The following is an 18,911-nucleotide window of genomic DNA, read 5'->3' as shown; positions in this document are numbered from 1 at the left end:
ACCCTCAAGACTATCTTGTTCAATTACTTCTCATCTGCAATATAAATTCATAGCAAGGTATAACATTAAGGCATAATTAAGGCACACAAATAACAATCAGGCAACTTCTGAAACTTCAACAATCAGCAATGAAGACATCGGGCACACAAACTTCTGACTAAGGAATAATCCAGTTGATGTCAGTACAGGTAGGCACTATTTATAAAATTAAACATCACAATCAGCATACTAGGTGCAAATATGATACAAGTGGCTGATAAGGCAATACAGAAGTAATATGGTGGAGCTTCCAGCAACCTGATCAGGAAATAATTACAGAGTGACCCACTTTTACAAGTTTAAATTCATATTTCAAGCGAAAGGTGCATCTGCCAAGGCAGCGGAGGAACGAGCTACAAAGCTTAACAACCTGACACAGCTAGGAACAAAGAGAACAGCAATACTCTACTTAAAGACGAGATCGAGACACAAGGCCAGGAACCTGGAGCCCTATCTAACGAAACACAGTTCCACTTGCAACAGCCAAGTTGAAGCCCCAATGCCATGCCCCACAGTACCAGACGAAATACACTGCGCTTCGCACAACTGAAACATAAATCAACTACAACAGCACACTTGCAAATGCACATTCTCATTACATAGAAGAATGAAACATGACATCAGAGCAGGAAGGCTCGCCCTATAAATTTTTTTGTTTTTGAAACTGAACATTTCAGAATTCATTTAAATATATATTTAAACTGGCAAGAGCCCACAGAACTACACTTTCATAGAATCTGCTGTAGTTTTACGAGACATCATCTTTCGTGAAGGTAAAAATTTTGCACTTAGTGACCAAGATTATAACAATTTTAGATATATCATCACTCAATAATAAGGAGCTCACCGGGTTTCCATACATATAGCGGTAGGTCTTTCCTCAAGTGGTAGGAAACTAAGATGGAAAGCCCAAGCCCCACTATCTTGGCACGTGTCACATAACTTTGACATCAGACTAGTCACTGAAGACAACATTGGTTAACCATTAACAAATATATAAATATATATACACACACACACACACACACACACACACAATTGCGCCTGTTTAAATCAAACACATGCCATATGCCCAGGTGAATGGTTAATGCCAGGCAACACTCTGGCAAGTCCTTTTCAATATGCGCTGCGTGGCAAGAAAAATCAAACACCATGCCTCGTGCAGGAACCCAAAACCTTTCCGCAGTCTCCGGCCATGGCACTCCAGTAATACCACACGCAATGAGCATGCGCACCAAGTAAGGGCCAACCTCCCAACTATGCTGTAACTGCAACCGACAGACCACACAGTGACCTCTGCTGCCATGATGCTGCAGACTTACATAGCCGAACCTGCAGTGAACAGCTGATTCACGGCCGGCCAAACCGAAATTGATGGCAAAGATGACACTACAAGAAACGGTTACTGGCGGCAGCTGGACGAGGTATCTCCACCCACCGATCCTAAACCCGTGCCTCATGGCTTGTATCCCTGCAATAGAACTAGATGTAAGACCTGCCCAGACATCCTCCCGCCACCACATACCTCCAGTCACGAGCATAATGTATCCCACCAAAGACAGGGCTACATGTGAAACAAGTCCTACGATCTACAAGCTGAGCTGCAATCACTGAGCTGGTTGCTATGTGGGCATAATACCAAAAAGCAAACTGTCCGCATAAATGGCCATGTGTTGCAAGTAGTATACAAGCAGATGGCCAAGATGGCCATGGCTTTGCAGAGAGAGGAGGGATGAGATGGAAGGGGGGGGGGGGGTCAGAGTGGGTGGACAGAGGGAGGCAAGGAAGAGATCAACAGACAGGGGGGATGGATAGAGAGAGGGAGAGGAGGAGATGGGCAGAGAGATGGTGGAGGAGCAGATGGACAGAGAGGAGGAGGCTGAAGAAGATGAAGTAATAGAAGATAATTATTATCTGGGTAACACCAGATTTGTTAGCTAGTATATTATAGAAATATATGTGTGTATCTGTGTGGTATGTATGCAGGTTTGTTCCATATCGTTCCCTAAAACATTGGATCACTTTCAACCCAAACATAATGCAGATTAATTACATGTGGGCATAAGAGACATTAACCACCCATTGGGGTGATGGTGAAAATGGTGTGACACTGGTGATGGTCACAGAGGAGAGCTGAAGAGATGGTCGGGGGGGGGGGGGGGGGGAGGGGGGGGGGGAGAAGGAGGTGGACAGGGGGTGAATGAATAGAGAGAGGTAGGATGAGGACAAGGGTAGGAAGTGGAAGAGGGGAAGCTGGTTAGAGGGGGAGGACAAGATGTACAGTGAGAGGAGGGAGAAAGAAATAGAATAATAGAAGATTGGAACAAATAAATGCCCAGGCAATGCTGGGTTTCCCAGCTAGTATGTTAGAAACAGAGATGTGTGTTTGCACCTATATATGCATGTATGTATTGGGGGGGGGGGGGGGAGAATTGACAAGAAGTGTTTTACAACAAAATGTGTATTTAGCAGAACATTTTCAAAACTTGAACACCTTCAAAATAATGGCAGTCAGACACAATGCACTTGCCCCAACGTTTTTTCCTATGGTGGAAACAGTTTTTAAACTCATCTGAAGTTACGCCGTTTAGTGCCTCCAGCAATTTTTTCCACTTCTTCTACATGTTGAGTAGTGTGAGTGAGAAATAGTAGGTGGTTGGTGAGATCACTCATGGAAAAATTCCTGTAATAGGTGGTGTTAGAGCTGCACCTTTTTTGGATTGAAGTCAGCTGATAGGTATACCTGCTTAAAGGAAGTCCCTCTAACTAAGGGCTCACCTTCAGAGGATGTAATGTTTCCAAGTAGAGAAGGAATTAGCATATTTCATCAAAATATAAGAGGTATTAGTAATAAAGTTAGTGAACTGCTTATAGATGTTGACTCTCAAATTATTGGTATATCAGAGCACCACTTAAATAATTTGACAGTTCAGAGGCTTCCTTTACCAGGATACAGATTAGCTGGCTCATTTTCCAGAGGTTCTTTGTGGGGTGGGGGAGTGGCTATGTATGTAAAAAACAGTATTCCATTTGAGTCCATAGACGTATCAATGCACTGCACTTATTTGAATGTTGTGCAGGGGCAGCTGAATTTAGTGAAACTAAACTTCTAATTGTTGTTGTCTATATGTCCCCTAACTCTGACTTCAGAGTGTTTCTGCTCAAGCTAGAGAGTGTTCTTGATTCACTTTGTAGGAAGTACCAGAAATTAGTTATAAGTGGTGACTTCAGTATAAATTTTGTAAATGATGGTTCAAAAAGAAGGATGTTGGTAGATCTTATAAATTCATAGTAGCACAGCCATAGACAATATTTTTATGTATTCTTCATTACTAGATGGGTATTCTGTTAGTAAAAGGGTGACTGACCTTTCAGACCAAGATGCACAAATTTTAACACTAAAAGGCTTTAGTGCTCATTTAATTACAAACTATGTAGGAAAGGTAAGCCAACAGCAATAGAGAGTTTTGTAAACCTTGTCGAGGAACAAGAGTAGCAGTATGTTTATAGTGCCGATAACATAGGTGATAAATATAATGCTTTCCTTAACACATTTCTCATGCTCTTTGAGAGTTACTTTCCATTAGAACTTTCTAAATGGGGTACTAGCAGTAATATGTAGCCCGGATGGCTGACTAGTGGGATAAGGATATCATGTAGAACAAAGCAGGAATTATATCAAAATGTTAGAATGAGTCACAATCAAGCTACAGTAGCCCATTACAAACAGTATTGTAAGATGCTTAAAAATGTTATTAGGAAGGCAAAGAGTATGTGGCTATGCAAATAGAATAGCTAATTCACAGGATAAAATTATAACAATATGGTCAGTTGTGAAGGAAGTGTCTGGTCAGCAGCACAAGGTCGACGATATAAAGCCAGTTTGCATTGAAAATATTTCTGTTACTGATAAATCAAATATATATACAGTATTTAACCATTATTTTCTGAGCATTGCTGGTGAATTGAATAAAAATTTAGTTTCTACAGGGAATCATATAACTTTCTTGGCAAATGCCTTTCCGAGATTGATGTCTGAAATACTCCCCTGTGATACAGACAAGAGGGAGATTGAGTCAGCAATTAAATCACTGAAGACTAAGGACTCTCATGGATATGATGGAGTGCCTGTCAGATTATTAAAGTACTGTACTGCACATGGTAGGTCTGTATTTAACCATATTTGTAATTTTTCCTTTAGAAATGGTCAGTTTCCTGAACGATTAAAGTACTCAGTAGTAAAGCCACTTTATAAAAAGGGAGAAAGGGATCATTTAAATAATTTTGACCTATTTCTATGCCATCAGTATTTGCTAAAGTTATTGGAAAGGCTGTGTATGTAAGGATAATTGATCATTGTATATCACACAATTTGCTATCAAATGTACAGTTCGGCTTTAGAAGTCGTTTAACAGGTGAAAGTGCTATATTCTCTTTTCTCTGTGAGGCTGGATGGGTTAAACAAAAGGTATTGAGCACTATGCATATTTTTTTTATTTAACTAAGGCGTTTGATTGTGTTTATCACAAAATATTGCTCCAGAAGTTGGACCATTAAGGAATACGCGAAGGAGCTCACAAGTGGTTCACCTCATACTTTAGCAACAGACAGCAAACGGTCATTATTCACAATGTTGAGAATGGCTGTGATGTGGGGTCTGACTGGGGTACGGTCAAGTGGGAGGTGCCCCAAGGATCAGTGATGGGGCCACTCCTGTTCCTTAATGATATAAATGATATGCTCAATAGTATTACGGGTAACTCTAAAATATTTCTGTTTGCTGATGACGCTAGCTTGGTAGTAAAGGATGCTGTGTGCAATATTGGCTCTGTTTCAAATAGTGCAGTTCTCGACCTAAGTTAATAGCATGTAGAAAATAAACTAACATTAAATCACAGTAAGACCCGGTTTTTACAGTTGCTAACACTCTATGTCGGGTGATACTGAGGGAATTAGATTAGGAAATGAGACACTTAAAGTAGTAAAGGAGTTTTGCTATTTGGGGAGCAAAATAACTGATGATGGTCGAAGTAGAGAGGATATAAAATGTAGACTGGCAATGGCAGAGAAAGCTTTTCTGAAGAAGAGAAATTTGTTAACATCAAGTATTGATTTAAGTGTCAGGAAGTCGTTTCTGAAAGTATTTGTATGGAGTGTAGCCATCTATGGAAGTGAAACGTGGACGATAAATAGTTTAGATAAGAAGAGAATAGAAGCTTTCGAAATGTGGTGCTACAGAAGAATGCTCATGATTAGATGGGTAGATCACACAACTAATGAGGAGGTATTGAATAGAATTGGGGAGAAGAGGAGCTTGTGGCACAACTTGACTAGAAGAAGGGATCGGTTGGTAGGACATGTTCTGAGACATCGAGGGATCACCGATTTAGTATTGGAGGGCCACGTGGAGGGTAAAAATTGTAGAGGGAGACCAAGAGATGAATACACTAAGCAGATTCAGAAGGATGTAGGCTGCAGTAGGTACTGGGAGAGGAAGAAGCTTGCACAGGATAGAGTAGCACAGAGAGCTGCATCAAACCAGTCTCAGGACTGAAGACCACAACAACACCACTCTATTGAACAAAGCCTGACGCTTTAATTTAACAGAATGGGCATATGATTAGTGAAACTGAACAGTTCAAATTTCTAGGTGTTCAGATAGATAGTAAGCTGTCGTGGAAAGCTCACATTCAGGATCTTGTTCAAAGACTTAATGCTGCCATTTTTACTATTCGAACGGTATCTGAAGTGAGTGGTCGTTGGATACGAAAATTAGTCTACTTTGCTTATTTTCATTCACTTATGTCGTATGGTATTATATTTTGGCGTAACTGTTCCTATTCTAAAAGGATATTTTTGGCTTAGAAATGGGCAGTTCGGGCAATAAGTGGTGTTAGTTTATGAACCTCTTGGGGACACCTTTTCACGAGTCTGGGTATTTTGACATTGGCCTCTCAATGTACAGGGTGTTACAAAAAGGTATGGCCAAACTTTCAGGAAATATTCCTCACACACAAAGAAAGAAAATATGTTATGTGGACATGTGTCCGGAAACGCTTACTTTCCATGTTAGAGCTCATTTTATTACTTCTCTTCAAATCACATTAATCATGGAATGGAAACACACAGCAACAGAAAGTAACATCGTGACTTCAAACACTTTGTTACAGGAAATGTTCAAAATGTCCTCCGTTAGCGAGGATACATGCATCCACCCACCATCGCATGGAATCCCTGATGCGCTGATGCATCCCTGGAGAATGGCATATTGTATCACAGCCATCCACAATACGAGCACGAAGAGTCTCTACATTTGGTACCAGGGTTGCGTAGACAAGAGCTTTCAAATTCCCCCATAAATGAAAGTCAAGAGGGTTGAGGTCAGAAGAGCGTGGAGGCCATGGAATTGGTCCGCCTCTACCAATCCATCGGTCACCAAATCTGTTGTTGAGAAGCGTACGAACACTTCGACTGAAATGTGCAGGAGCTCCATCGTGCATGAACCACATGTTGTGTCGTACTTGTAAAGGCACATGTTCTAGCAGCACAGGTAGAGTATCCTGTATGAAATCATGATAACGTGCTCCATTGAGCGTAGGTGGAAGAACATGGGTCCCAATCAAGACATCACCAACAATGCCTGCCCAAACGTTCACAGGAAACCTGTGTTGATGATGTGATTGCACAATTGCGTGCGGATTCTCGTCACCCCACACATGTTGATTGTGAAAATTGATTGTGGAATGAAGCCTCATCCGTAAAGAGAACATCTGCACTGAAATGAGGATTGACACATTGTTGGATGAACCATTCTCAGAAGTGTACCGGTGGAGGCCAATCAGCTGCTGATAGTGCCTGCACACGCTGTACATGGTACGGAAACAACTGGTTCTCCCATAGCACTCTCCATACAGTGACGTGGTCAACTTTACCTTGTACAGCAGCAACTTCTCTGACGCTGACATTAGGGTTATCGTCAACTGCACGAAGAATTGCCTCGTCCATTGCAGGTGTCCTCGTCGTTCTAGGTCTTCCCCAGTCGCGAGTCATAGGTTGGAATGTTCCGTGCTCCCTAAGATGCCGATCAATTGCTTCGAACATCTTCCTGTCGGGACACCTTCGTTCTGGAAATCTGTCTCTAAACAAAAATACCGCGCCACATCTATTGCCCCGTGCTAATCCATACATAAAATGGGCATCTGCCAACTCCGCATTTGTAAACATTGCACTGACTGCAAAACCACGTTCATGATGAACACTAACCTGTTGATGGTACGTACTGATGTGATTGATGCTAGTTCTGTAGAGCAATGAGTCGCATGTCAACACAAGCACCGAAGTCAACATTACCTTCCTTCAATTGGGCCAACTCGCGGTGAATGGAGGAAGTACAGTACATACTGACGAAACTAAAATGAGCTCTAACATGGAAATTAAGCGCTTCCGGACACATCTCCACATAAAATCTTTTCTTTATTTGTGTGTGAGGAATGTTTCCTGAAAGTTTGGCTGTACATTTTTGTAACACCCTATATATATTCCTTACTGTCATTTCTTGTTAACAATATTAGCTTATTCCCAAGAGTAAGCAGCTTTCACTCAGTTAATACTCGGCAGAAATCAAACCTGCGTTTGGATCGGACTTCCTTATGTCTTGTACAGAAAGGTATGGAGTATACTACTGCATCCAATATCAGTAAGCTACCACTCGAATTCAAAAATCTTAGCAGTAATCCACGCGCTTTCAAATCAAAACTGAAGAGTTTCTTCATGGGGTCCCTCCTGTTTTGTCGAGGATTTCCTTGAAAAATTAAGCTGATACTTGTTGATTGTGTTTACTTGAACTTATGGACAGACTTTTTTCCAGTTCATAAACATTTATTTTTATCTGTTAATACTTTTATGTTATAATTTCATGTACTGACACGTTCCTTGACCTTGAAGATTTGCTCCTCAGTTTGGTCATAAGGAACTTGACGTGTAAATAAATAAAATGAATAACGTGGGTCTACAGTTATTATGTTGAGATCAATGTTTAGTCTTCACAGTGGGTAGGGAAAGGTTGATCCAAGACCCAAAAGAAGCTCGTCAGGTCAGGTCAAATGTCAAAGGCATGCTGATAGTTTTCTTTGACTTCGAATCATTAGTTAATCATGAATTCGTGCCACTGGGACAAACTGTTAATCGATGATACTATTGGGACACGTTGCAACGCCTGCGAGAAAATGCGAGAAGGAAACGGCCTGAAACGTGGCGAGACATTTCATGGCACGTGCATCACTCACACATTCATCCTTGTTGGGCAATGACTGTTGCACAACAAATGAAATCACTGTGCTACCACATCCTCGAGACGTGGCCCCTGGAACTTTTTTAATTTCAACGTTGAAAACCTCGTTGAAAGGACGAAGATTTGCAACGATAAACGAGATAAAAGAAAATTTGCAGATGGCACTTTGCGTGATCCAGTAAGAGATGTACCAAGACTGCTTCCGGAAATGGAAACGGCGTTGGGAGCAGTGTACCAATTGTGGAGGAGAGTATCTCGGAGACCATGCACCATAAGTTAAAGGTAAACGTAGAAAAGAAAAATTTAATGGACAGAGCTCTGGAATTTTTTGAACAGACCTCACATGTCGCTTACTTTCTGGAAGAATCGCTGTTGGGATAAGAACCACCTATCTATCAAAATGGGGATGGTGGCGATAAAAAAGTAGTATAGTCCACGATGTGCAAATACCCGGACTTTATTTATTCATCCAGTATTTGAGAATGAGAGACTTCGTGACTTGCAGCAGACCTTACACATAATTTCAAACCTTTATGAGATTTTTTCTCTCTGACGACCCCCACAGAATGATGAAAGGGGAAAAAAAATTCGCGTAATACAGTTTCCCTATTCATGCAGTAAAGCTCCCACATCAGGCATGACGTTTTAATTTATTAGTTATTAAATAGTAACAGTATTCATGGCACATTTTACAGACAATATTCACAACCTTCACTGAATGCACGTGCAAAATTGTATCATTGTACGACTCAAAATTCAGTAGATATGACGTTATAAACACTGAGATGCATGAAACACTGCCGGATCATGCGAGGCATTAAATTTATTACTTCTTTGATACTAACTCTATTTGCAACACATTTCGCAGACAGTGTCCACATATGTCGCTGAATGTATCTACAAAATTGTCATTGCACGACACATAGTTCAAGAAACACGACATCATAAACATAGAGCTGCATGAAAACGAAACCGAAGGGCGAAATTCGCCGGACTCAGAAGTGAAATATGTGTACAGATATGTAAGAAATATATTTGTGATGCGCATATATGGACAAGCTGCAGGTACAAAACTCATTCTAAGACCCAAGATTGTTTTCTGCCAATCTTGGTACTCACATTACTTATTACCTGGAAAGAAAATCTGTCCAGGCAATGACCAGCAGCCTTCTATAGTGGTGGGGGTGATAATGCAGAAAGAGAAGAGGGGGAAGGAGGACATGGACTCAGATATGAGGGAGGATGTGATGGGCTGAGCGAGGAGGAGGGTGGGTGGATACAGAAAGGAGAGGAGATGAAAAGAGAAAGGGGGAGATGTACAGGGGAAGAAAGAGGAGGAGATGGACAAAGAGATGGGGAGAAGGAAATAGATACAGAAGAGGCAAGAGGAGATTAAAAGAGAGGGTGGGGGGGGGGGGGGGGGGGACTTTGAGATGGACACAGAGGTGTGGGAGGAGGATGATTCAAAGGCGGCAGGAAGAGTTGGACTAAGAGGGGGAGGAGGAGATGGGCAGTGAAAGGGGAAGGAGGAGTAGAAAGATAGGGGTGAAGGCAGTGGGCTGAGAGAAGGAGATGCACAAAAAGGGGGCGGAAGAGATGGACAGAGAGAGGGGAAAGAGCAGATGGACTATTTGAACTGGAAGAAATACGTATTTGGGCAGTGCCGGGTATTCAGATAGTTGTTATAAAGACAGTTGCAAGCATAATTAAATCTTTATTGGTACTGCAGGCGTCTCGTTTGGAATTAGTGGAATAATCCGAAGCTGAATATCATTAACTTACATTAACTTTTATTAGAACTTCTATCCATCAAATCAACATGTAAGCAGCGAAAATGTTGGAGAACAGTGAGCTAAAGTACCAGTACCGTGTAAGGCTTACTACGTACATCCTGAAAGTATGCAGCCAGATTTGCCTTTTATTCAGTTCATGTGATGGTTTGGTGACATTACATTAGATCTGCAGGTTTCAGTTGGTCTGCTAAGACTTTTCCTCCTGGGAGAACATGACAAGTACGGTAGGCTTTTATATGCTGTTGCATTATTTGGTATGAGATTGGTTTGCTTACAATCGTCCACTCTATTTTCCACAATTTCGTTAATATCAGGGTATGTTAGCTCATTCAGCTAGAGTAGGACTGACCTGCATCTCTTGAAACAACTTATTCTGTTGTGCCCATCCTCAGATAAAGTGAATGGTGACGAAAATTTAGGTTAAGTTCCCTATCCAGCTTTTTAACTAGTTTGCGTATGGTTTCTGCCATATCAAACCAGAGTCGTTACCAATGTTCGAAAGTATTACATTTTTATATTATTCTTTGTCTAGTTGCATCAGCTGTCAGTTCGATTGCGCTCATGTCATACGAATTGTTGAATAAAAGTAGGCCTAAAGTTCTGCAACAGCCCGTATAGTTGAAGTTACGCTGTTGGGTTAACTGGGTAGCTGCACCCTTGGAATAATATGCCATTTGAATTTAGTAACTAGTAGTTACAGATAAAGTGTGAAATGTAGCCATTTATTAACACACGCGTATATTTTCGCAAACCTTCATTTGTACTGCAGTTCCGAAAAATGTAAATATTCGAATTTGGTCAAAAGAATTTAAGAGGCCAGATGTAAGGACTGGGTATTTCTTAAAATTTAGATATAAAAATCTTCGCCCCCGGGTGGGCTCGAACCACCAACCTTTCGGTTAACAGCCGAACGCGCTAGCCCATTGCGCCACGGAGGCGTATAACTCGTAACAGAATCTATTGTCACTATGGGTATAACGGAATGATGCTTCGATTGTATTTATATGTATTGGGTTTGTAAGTCAGTGCCAGAAAAGGTCCGTATTCTACTGTAGCATGATGAACCTCTCAAGTCTGACTCTAAAGATTTCCTCGTGTTGTTAGGATCCCCGCGTACTCGGCGTTCTCACTGCAATTCAGAATAGTGATGGGGAGCTCGTGAATGAGTCGTTCAAATGAACGCTTCACTCCAGTGAAGTGTGAACTAACCACTCAATTTCGATGAACTGGTACTTCAAACTCTTCAGAGATAGCATACTCCACACTTTTTCCTAGTTCACTCACTCTCTTCCCCTCTCCCGCTACATCAGCGCTACTTCACTCATCCTCTCTTCTCTTCAGTCCTTCCCACAGAACACCAATATAGTAGAAGTGCAAAGACCACGTTATTATACGGAAACACAGAACGACACCAGCGCTACTTGTGGCTTGGCTGTGAACTTCAATACGAAAAAATATGGCGCGAAAATCTTTTATGTTTATTTCTAAATACGCGAATTAGATGACAATATTTTTCATTTAATCTTTGAATGTGGGCCGCATAATGCAGTAATAAAGGTTTTTGAGATCTTGCAAAGTAATACATAAAAGAAATCTCAATCAAAAACACACATTAACTACTCGTAGCTGCAGTTTACATTGTGAAAATTTTCTTAAATTACGTCACCTTTTGACTGTGAAATTTTTTTGTAAAACTCAATATTGCGATTTTGGCCGTGTGGTCGTTATCATCTGGAAATAAACGAGCTTTAGCACATATCAGACTAAAAAATCATCTGACATTGCATGCATATATAAATGATTTTTACGGTTCCACATATCCTAAAGCACATTACGTCCACTCGCATGATCGAAAGTGGAATAGTAGGTTACACAAATAAATAACTACACAGCTGATGGATAACCAAGAGGTCATTTACAAAAAAATCTGTGCTACAAACCAAGGATGTACTGTAAAGTCTACAAAATCCGATTTATTATTTTTTCTGTTGATTGTTATTTATGGATATTCAGTAATCTGAAATCGAACTTCTGCACAGTTCAAATAAATTTATGAAACACATCAACTGAAAAACAAATTGGGAGCAGAGCAGGTAGACACTCCATGAATGTAGCCAAAATGTTTTTGCCAATGAGACATACAAAGAAAATGAACTGCAACACACAATTTTTTTTTTCTTTTTTCCCCAACTTGGCTGTTATTTCGGCAACACCCATCATGTTTAAATAATGAAAGAAGACACTGGTACAACATTTATTTTTAACATTTTTATTTATTTACTTCCTCTTTGAAAACACTGTTTGATACACTACTGAAAATTAACACAAATTCCCCTTGACAGCACTTTATTCATTATACTTTTAGAATCCAATCATCACATCTAGAAAGTGTTAAGTTATGTGCCTGCTGAATTACCAGATTTTGTCATAAGTCAAAGGCATGATTTTGATACAAGAACATTTGTATATGTATAGGGAGCTTACTCTCATTGTACACATAATAAACCAAATACAAAGTCTTTTAACATGATTTGAACTTCTTTTTAAGTTGTTGCATACACAATTTCCTCTTGTTTGTAAATTTCTTTTCTTTCACATACTTGTATATTATAAATGGAATACTTGTCTTCAGAAGTCTCTCTTCAATGTCATGTTTATTACAAATTGTTGTATGAGACAGCACAAATGTTTTTTTTTAAAATTATCATGTAGTTTTGTTGTCATGGAGTGCCCTTAGGAAAATCATGACTCTTTCACTTGCATATTTCAAATGAGAATGCTCCTCGCTATTCTCTGTAAATGAGGTAAACAAATGATTTTCAGTCACAACAGAGGAGTAGAGACGGGTATTACATGTTTCACAATCATCTGGTACATCTATGGCTTTTAGTACATAGCCTGCTACATAGGCTAAGGATTGTTGATCTTCTACAGACTCGATGATACCATCTGAGTAAGAATAAATATGCTCAGGTGTATCAGTGTCCTTCATCTCACATTCACTTAAATGTTCACTCCTACCACTAGCTGCCAAAAAGAGACACAAACTGCTCAAGGGAGTGTAATCATCATTTTCACAGTTACACTCAAGGCTTTGAAAGGCAAAGTCATATGATTGACAACACAAGTCTTCAGAGCTTGTACAAACTGAAAACAAGTTGGGTTTGTATTAGCAATACCATGTTGTCTTATACAACAAAAGAAATTTTCTAGAGCATCTTTATTGAACGCCTTTAAATTTAAGTACTTAAAGCCAACCACTTTCAAGGTCTTCCACAAGAAAATAATAGACTGTAATGTAATCTGCCAACCTTTTATGAAGCTAAACATATTAGTCTTGTTTCTTCCCGTTTTTAAATCTATTATTTGCCAGCTGCCTATTTCCCTCAATATGCTATACCACATTTCTAAATGTGGCGGATTTTCTGATAAAGCACATCTAAATTGTTTTCCATCCCTGGGATATTGCTCATTACTGTTGAGTGAATCAAAGAGATTATCTACCTTGTCCACAAACTCAGCTGTGTGTATAGCTTCAGATGGTAATGTGTGAGTAGAAACATATGTTTGAATTGCAGCTGCAACAGTATGGCTCATTTGTGCAGCAGCAACTTTTACCTTCATTTTGACTTGGGAATCAGAAAAGTTAAAGTGTTGTGCTTTTAATTTGGGCAGAGTTTTGAACCGTTTTTTTTTTTTTTTTTTTTTTTTTTTTTTATCCAAAAAGAACACTGTACTGATGTACTCAAACTTTGCTGCTTTGTGAGGTTCAAATTGAATTTTATTATCTATCAAAGCATTTCTAGTGTTTTTGAGCAGATGTGGTACATCATAAATGGTAACAATTGGTTGATTATTGACGACAAAATGAAATATACTGGGCTTCAACAAATTTGCTTCACACAGTTGCTTAAGGGCCTTTTGGTTTGTTGCATTCTGGCCACATACAGTACAAACCACTTAGAACCCAATATTCTGTAGTTCACTTATGATGTGAACAATTAGTGATTTCAAATGGGTGTAGTGGAAAGTGGTTGCAGTAAAGTAATATGCTAGAACTTGTTTCCAAGTTCTGTGAATGCCTTTCAGCATAAAAACCAATGCTTGACTAGCAGGTACAGGTGAACGTCCTAAATGACCCAAGTCCTGATACCCATAGATTAGCTGTTTGTGTGCATCATAGTACATACCATCATCCAGAGACATTTCATCAAAAAGTAGAGCACAATACTTACTTCCCTTGCTAAGTCCTGTATCAAATGGTATGTGGGAAAGCACTCACTTGAGCAGCCTGACAGATGGAAGGGAGAAGTATGTGGTCAAATATCTGTACAACCGGGGACTACGCTTACAAATAGATAAAGCAAATGCCTTATCTTGTATAGACCACCGTACTGCTGTGGGCTGCATATTGGCATTTCTTAACTGACTATTAATAAAAGTTTTAGTCCCATCATTCAACTCTTCTTCAATTAACTGAAATTTCCTGTTATCATACAACTTTTTTAGAATTTTCAATTTATTCCTCTCATTCTGTAGCTGTTTTTTCAATTTACACACTCTGGAATCTGTAATTCTATGGAATTTATACATTTTGTGTTTTCTTGGGGTTAAATCACGTTTAGAAACGCCAGATCCCATTACATCTGCACTACTTTCAACATCATAAACAGGTGAGGATAAAAAGCTGTACTCGCCATCATCTGTGCTCTGTAAAGGGGGACTGCTTCGTTGTATTACTGTAGATTTTGCATTGTGACCTGTCTCATGCACACTTATATTTGCACCCGATGTGGTGAAATCACCACCACCACCACCACCACCACCACCACCACCACCATCAGTGTAACACAGATGGGTGGGGGGAGGATGATACAACACCAATTCCATGTGCATTGGTATAACACCAGGATTTAGCCTGTGTCTAGTAAAGTTCACAAAATCTGCTTCATAAAAATGATCCTCACACACATAATAATAACTACAGTTGACACCTTCATCTATATTACGGATCAATTTCCACTTCTTTAAAGGGGTCAACAGAAACATCCGATCTCACGCGTCGGCTTTGACCCGTGACGTAAGGGTGTTGTGGTGTGTGACATCATTACGGCGCGGAGTTTGGTTTGTGAGTGTGGCGTGTTTGTAGATGTTGCCTCGTTGACGTTACCTTAGTAGGAGTTTTAGGGCCTGTAATATATAGTTTACCTTTTTACTGTACTTTTTGTTTTAACGTCGTCTATGAGGCTTTTATCAGTTTACCATTAGATTGTTCAATCTTTATGGTCTATATGTTTTGTCGCTACTCGTTATGTCTAATGAATCAATATTGTTTTTTTTCTTTTTTTTTATTTGTTTCTTTTTTTATCTTTTGATTGACCTACACATTGATCTGTAGCGTAGCCCTGAATACGAGGTTAGGTTTGGAGTTTTTTTTTTGGCGGGAGGGGGGGGGTGTCAGGGGGGGGCGCAGCCCCCCCCCCCCCCCCCCGCCTGGCCTTGAGTACCACTTGTTTATTATTATCTTTGTTTGCTATCAATGTTAGCAGATTGTTCTTGTGAAACCTTTGTGTGTGTTGTTTTTCTATGTGTTTTCGTCTTTGTGATATGTATGCAACGTTTCTGTATCCGCCATATTGGAATTGTCGTTTCCGCTATATTTGTGACGTCATGGGTCAAAGCCGACGGGTTAGATCGGACGCTTCCGTATTTCCCTTTAAAGTCTCACTTTTTGATGCAGCTGGAAATTTATAGAAATGTTTATTCTTGTGCTTGGAATTTATTTTTACATAATAACTACTCCTGCATCCAGGAAACTTGCATGAGTATTTCAATTTCAATCTCAAACTGGATTCTTCTCTTCCTGTATGATCCATCCTCATGTGTCTGAAATGTTATTCAAACCAAAAATTAGGAACGAGAAAAAAGATCAGGTATGGTTTACATTGATTAATGTTAAAGAAAACTCAATGTGAAATTAATTTCACTATCAAAAATCATATTAGCTTATGTCTAAATGCAGCTATCCTGTACTGAAGTATTGACAACTGCTATCATGGCTTGTAATCTGATGTGTTATTGCTACAAAATAGTGAAAAAACTAAACAAATTCTCATTTCTACTACGGATATGCACATCACTCTATATTTAATTGCGTGAGCGTAGTTACACTATATTCTATATTAAACACTACTTCGTTAAACAGTATATTTCAGCATCTAGGTACCATGGTAGATACCAAATTCAACTGTACATTATCAGTAACAGTTACAGCTGTAAATCTTTATTACATTGTGTTGAGCATTAAAGTGCGAGAAGATTTCTACTGCATTGGATATTGCCACAATAATACGTGTAAATGTTCAACTGCTTGAAGGACCTGCTTTGTGTGACTTCGAAACAAATGTCCTATTATGTGAGAACACAACCTTTGTCGATACAACAGCAACAAACACTTTTTACCTGGATAGAGTGTTACGCACTGTACAGAATATTTACTGTCGAAAACGGGAACTAGAACACACTCAAGGCATTACGAATCAATTGTAACACATCCAATATTTGGTATGTAGTAAACGGCACAATAAATGATACTGATTATGTCACTAAGAGTACTTCGTGGCAAAAAGGAAGATGAATCAAAGCCAGAATTATATTCCATTACAGGATTCGGAAAGTTGAATACAAACTATGTCAAAAGCTGCTAGCATGGGATTCTGTATGAAATACAAGGAAATATTAACTGAAATAAGAAATATACTTACCCTTTAAGTAAACTGAGCAACGGAAATTGTACTTCTTTGCAGGAACAAATATACAAGAGTCCACAGAACGTAATGTGATGATACAACCTCGTGTTTTATATGAAAAGTAAAAAAGGAAATACTGAATCATCACACCATCAAATATTACGAATGCATCCAAAAATTAAGCAGAATAATAGCAACATACTTACACTGCAATTTAAACGAAAAATCACAATCACGTTGCTACGATACCAAAATAATTATGGAAGACTACGTCATCCAATAGGAACACGAGACTATAAATTGCTAAACTTGCAGCGCTCCAAGTGGCCTGGGACCAAACCAACGTCGTGTTACCGGAAATCCCTATATGAGTTTCACCCCCCTGGTCCTCCCTCAACTGCCTGTCGACGAATCGCGCGGTGTTTGTGAGGAAAGATACGTTTACGAGGTGTTCTGGCGGTGAGGGGCGAGGGGAAGGCAGCGTCAGCTGCTTCCTGCAGTGCTGGCATCATTACCCGTGACCATTTGTGCAGTTATACTTCGCGTCTACGAGTAGCCTACCGTTGGCAGCGCTTGCAGACACATGAATATTAAAGATCCAAACGAAGAGGCTGGCTGTGTGAGCACGAGCAGCCAACGTGAAAATAATAGGTTTGTTAATAACACTGAAAGAGGAATTTTTACTTGAAATCGTACCAATGACTACAGATGACAGTTTATGTTTTGAATGTGGAGGGTTATTATTCTCAACAACAATAAAATCTACAGGAAAACTTCTGAATAATTATTTAACGTAGGTGTATAGACTTTGTGACAGTGGTAAACATACTCATTCTATTTTGCATTAAATTTCAAAAGGAACATAAAATTGGACTGCATTTCGTTGGTAGCCCTAGTTTTCAGTCCATGAATACAACAAATAATGTTTCACTTGGCAGATAAAGGCTTTTTTGGGCGCTTCATGAAAAAATGTCGAGCAAGATTAAATGTATCACCTTCTTTATATTTGACAGGCTTCTCTGTTTATCTTTCCTTTGTCCCCTTCGACCATGCTCTATTTAAGTTAACTCAGACGCTATAAGAGCGTAAAACGTTGCGTGCACGTTACTGCATAACTCGGCCATCTGTTGGTAAAATTATGAAGTATTACGAAGCTTTATTGTACGAGCGAGCGTAGCTGCGGCTGAGCTGCGAACTGGGCAGGTTCGCCAGGCTTCCATACTTCATGAATGAACTACTTCATTTGAACGCTTCACGGCAAAGAGTGAAACAAATGAAGTAGTTCACGGGAATGAACGAGTTCGACCCATCTCTAATTCAGAAGGGAAAGGGTCGAAATTGACGTGAAAGTTGTTATGATTGTTTACAACAAACGAAAAGCAAGAAGAAGACAATGGATTCATCCTGTACTTCTGGAGTGGCTGTCAAAGGAATTATTTCAGTGATCTTAGTAAAATCATTTGGATATCGTTTTTGACTATGGTGTAGAAGAATCACTGACCAGTGATTTGATTGCCTACTGGAAAAAGAAAGAGACGCTCAGATATGGAGCAGACACTCGCATATGTGTCCATACAACTCCATAACGAGACAGTCACGAAAGCAGTGTAGCAACAAGAGTAGCGCAGGTGATTCCAGAAGGACTGTACAAACAGAAGATGTAGAATTGTATAGCTGACTCTGACAGATGGCTGAAATCCGGGCAGAGGTTACAGGCATAGGGTCACCAGAACAGTCGAATCAAGGCTGCTACCACAAGCTTGGTTGGGGTCTCGAGTTTCCATAAGTCGTTTACGCCATACCATAGACAAAAGAGACTTCCATGGTGTACAGCTACACTGAACAGGGACACTTGAGTGGTCTTCTGTGACGTTCAACGATGACACTCACTTCTGTTTGGGCCTTCGGGTAAATTGTGTGTAGGGAATCCAAATTATTGCCGATCGGCTGACCTCTGGTCTACTTATGTCAGATGTAGTACATATTAAAAAAAAGTCACATGGATGATATTCTAGGGTGTCATCAAACCGAGCAAAAGTT

General features: G+C 39.8%; 1 protein-coding gene, 1 long non-coding RNA gene and 1 other non-coding gene across 3 annotated transcripts in view; 1 reads left to right on the top strand and 2 right to left on the bottom strand.

Annotated features, from left to right (window-relative positions):
• LOC126478724 (multiple inositol polyphosphate phosphatase 1) overlaps positions 1 to 18,911 on the top strand; it is a 213,510-nt gene that overhangs the window by 120,796 nt on the left and 73,803 nt on the right.
• Trnan-guu (transfer RNA asparagine (anticodon GUU)) lies at positions 10,987 to 11,060 on the bottom strand. Its single transcript has one exon. It is a non-coding gene; the product is annotated as a tRNA-Asn (tRNA).
• LOC126478740 (uncharacterized) lies at positions 15,882 to 17,386 on the bottom strand. Its single transcript, XR_007587444.1, has 2 exons — positions 16,887 to 17,386; positions 15,882 to 16,008 (listed from the first exon to the last, which is right to left on the bottom strand). It is a non-coding gene; the product is annotated as an uncharacterized LOC126478740 (long non-coding RNA).

This window comes from Schistocerca serialis, chromosome 1 (genome assembly GCF_023864345.2).
Source record: "Schistocerca serialis cubense isolate TAMUIC-IGC-003099 chromosome 1, iqSchSeri2.2, whole genome shotgun sequence".
NCBI classification, from domain to species: domain Eukaryota; kingdom Metazoa; phylum Arthropoda; class Insecta; order Orthoptera; family Acrididae; genus Schistocerca; species Schistocerca serialis.
Note: the sequence above shows the minus strand (reverse complement) of the source record. Positions and strands in the feature narration are given on the sequence as shown.